Source organism: Podarcis melisellensis, assembly GCF_964234715.1.
Source record: "Podarcis melisellensis genome assembly, chromosome: 8".
In the NCBI taxonomy this organism is placed as follows: domain Eukaryota; kingdom Metazoa; phylum Chordata; class Lepidosauria; order Squamata; family Lacertidae; genus Podarcis; species Podarcis melisellensis.
The window spans coordinates 80933005-80936702 of NC_138540.1; positions in this window are offsets into that span (position 1 = coordinate 80933005).

A 3698-nucleotide genomic window follows, 5' to 3' on the forward strand; every position below is an offset into this window, starting at 1 on the left:
GTCTGGTAACCCTAAATAGGTGGCATTACTACTCCTACTACTACTATTCTGCACCTCTTCAGTTTGACGCCCTGTGTAGGGAACCGCCTGCACCGCCCTAAATCTGTTGCAACATGTTTTTGTTTTGTTTTTAAAGGATTTTTTTTAAACTTTGAAACGATCGAAGGACAGCAATGATGACATCAAATCAGATTTCTTTAAAGGAAAATGCGAAAGAATAAAACTGTACAAGTTACGTGCTAAGAAATAGTACGGTTAATATATGGGGAGACAAAAAGATCAAAACTAGATCCCGTCTCAGGAAAAGCAGGGCAACATGTTATTTCCACACACAAGTGTGTGACCAGGGGAAGACTTTGGTAATCTCTCCATCATATGGCGCCTTGCGTAAGGCCAAATTTTGGTGCTCCCAAATGGATTTTCTCTGTTATGCGTCTTCTCCATTTGGTGCCCCCTCAACTGTGCGGGGAAAATCTGGCACTGCTGTGTCAATGGTTCTTTGAAATACCATTTCCTTGCCTTTCCCTTTGCTCCATGTCCTGCACTAGCTGCCAAACAGTTGGACCCATCTTTTGCCTGCCAGGAGTACAGGACCTCTACCAGCAAATATATGCAGCAGCCTGGAAAGCTTAGTTGGTTAGTGTGGTGCTGATAATGCCAAAGATGTTGGTTGAATCCTTGCATGGGGCAGCTGCATTTTCCTGCATTGCAGGGGGTTGGACTAATAGATGATCCTCAGGATACCTTCCAACTCTCCAATTCTATGACTCTAATTTAAGGAGAGGGGGATATTAAAAACACTAATGAGGCTCTCAGGATAAAAAGCAGGTTGTGTGGGCGGGGAGAGTTTTGTAATTAGCAAAATACAAAGACTAATCTTCCCATTAAAATAAGGTTTTTGCTTTGCCTCGCCTACTAAAGTATAATAACCATGCTTGTAGAAGACTTTTCTGAGCACAACAGAAGATCCCAACAGGCAGAGAGGAAGGAAGGAAGGAAGGAAAGGACATTGCAACACACCGATCTTGAGCTAACATGACCTCTGACAGGGAGAATCAATCATCAGAGCCCAGTGTCCTTATGCCAACACATTGCTTATTATTTTAATCCTGGATTTGATACAACTAGGACAAAAGCCGTTCTGGACCCTGCAATCTATTTTTGTTGCAGTGCAAGAGGACGGACACCTGGCAAGCTGAGCAATATATATATGTGTGCAAAACATGTGTTAACACCAGTCAAATCCCTTACAGGGACTTCTGCACTCGTAAGATGTTTATAGACCCCTAACACATTTTGAGCTTTCTTATTTGTTATTCCAGGCGGTGGCTGCGTTCCAGGAGAAAATAATGTGGCATTATTTGGGGCTAGGGCAAAAACGGTCTCCCCTCTTGACTAGAAGTCTGCCCATTGTCCTAAAAAATACCTAACTACACTGCTGCACAGAATTGAGAGAATGCCAGGTGATTGTGGCTGCATTGTTAAGACTATTTCCCTAGGGCTTGAGAGATGAGGCTCAAATTGCCACTCAGCTGCGAAGGTCAATGACAACATTTCGGGTCAACCTACCACAGGTAGGTTGTACTGATTGGCAGCTGGCTCTAGGATTTTATAGGTCTCTCTCCCCCCCCCCCGTCCCTCCTCCCATTCCGTCTCCCCACTGAGATCTCTTTCTAGACTATTCTTACAAGTGTTTGCAGGGCATGTGTAAAACACAAGACTTGGGTCACATTCACACATACATCTAAAGCACATCGCCCCCCCCCGAGAATTCTGGGAACTGTTGTTGATGAAGCATTGCTCCCATGATTCTTTGGGGGGCAGCCATGTTAGGAGAGCCAAAGATGCCCTCTGGAGCTCCGGTGGGGCTCAGCTGGCAGCAGTCCAGCACAAATGATGAAGAAGTGGTCTGGCTTTTATAGAGGACCCAACCTAAGGGACCCAGAAGTTGTTGCAGACTTGTGCACACTATGCTGTGTGGTTGAGAACTGGCTGAATTCTGCAGCGCCTTGTGAAAACCCATCCCCTTTTCTCAATTGCTGGAACTGGGTGTTCCTGCACCTCCCCTTGCCCAAAAAGCCTGTTGATTCCTCTCCCCCTCCCCGCTCCAGTTGCTCTCAGTCCACTCTTGCAAAACAAACCCTCGAATTGATGGTTGCAGCCCTTCTGCAAGGCAGAAGTCGCTTGGGCAATTCCTTAGGGCTGCAAACCCTCCACTCTGTTCCAGTTGGGAGAAAAGCACGTGGCAGATGCCAGCTTCAATCCCTGCCACATCTCCCTGGCCCTAGGCAAGACCTTTGCTTGAAATGCGAAGGAGAGCTTTAGCCTAGAAGGAATCATAGGCCTGACTCAGTTGGAAAGGGTTTTTCTACAGCCTATACCACCCTTGTAAGTTGCATCACTGCTGGGCGAGTGATCCTTTCAGGCAAATAGGCATGGAAGTTTTATATATCCAGTTCCTCCTCCTCCTCTCCATCTTTCAGGCCACACAGATATGCCCAGACCCAAGGGGAAGGGTTGTAGCTCAGTGGCAGAGAATCCAATTTGCAAGAAGAATATCCCCAAAATCTCCAGGTTGAAATGGGATCAATACCCCCTGCCTGAAATCTTCGCAGTGCTGCAGCTAGTCAGTGGAGATGACAGTGGGCTAGATGCTTCTAGGGGGACGTGGGTGGCGCTGTGGGTTAAACCACAGAGCATAGGGCTTGCTGATCAGAAGGTCGGCGGTTCAAATCCATTGCTCGGTCCCTGCTCCTGCCAACCTAGCAGTTCGAAAGCACTTCAAAGTGCAAGTAGATAAATAGGTACCGCTCTGGCGGGAAGGTAAACGGCGTTTCCATGCGCTGCTCTGGTTCGCCAGAAGCGACTTAGTCATGCTGGCCACATGACCTGGAAGCTGTACGCCGGTTCCCTCGGCCAATAAAGCGAGATGAGTGCCGCAACCCCAGAGTCAGCCACGACTGGACCTAATGGTCAGGGGTCCCTTTACCTTTAGATGCTTCTAGACAAAATGCTATAGGCTAGTTGCTTTTTGTAGAAACATAGGGTTAGGAGGAACTCTCAAGGGTCATTTAGCTCACCCTACCCCCAAAACGCAGGAATCTCATATCCCAGGTGCCATGCAGAATAACGTTTGGCCCCCCAGCTGCTGCTGCACAACTCCCAGTACCCCCTGGACCATGGGGCCAACTTACTGGGGCTGATGGGAGTTGTAGTTCAGTGACAACAGGATGGGCAAAGGTTCCTCACTCTCTGTACACGCTGCCTGTGCTACTGCTGCCTTGATTAGCACAGTATTGCTGTGGCCAAGAGCAACAGGTAGGGTAGAAGAGCCAGTGTGGTGTAGTGGTTAAGAGCGGTGGACTCGTAATCTGGGGAACCGGGTTCGCGTCTCCGCTCCTCCACCTGCAGCTGCTGGGTGACCTTGGGCCAGTCACACTTCTCTGAAGTCTCTCAGCCCCACTCACCTCACAGAGTGTTTGTTGTGGGGGAGGAAGGGAAAGGAGAATGTTAGCCGCTTTGAGACTCCTGAAGGGGAGTGAAAGGCGGGATATCAAATCCAAACTACTACTACTACTACTACTACTACTACTCTTCTTCTTCTAGGTTTATTCCGCCCGCAGGGTGCCTCTCTCAGCCTTACCGGGACTGCTTGAAGGGACACGGACACACACATCCAAAGGACAGAGAACGAGTCG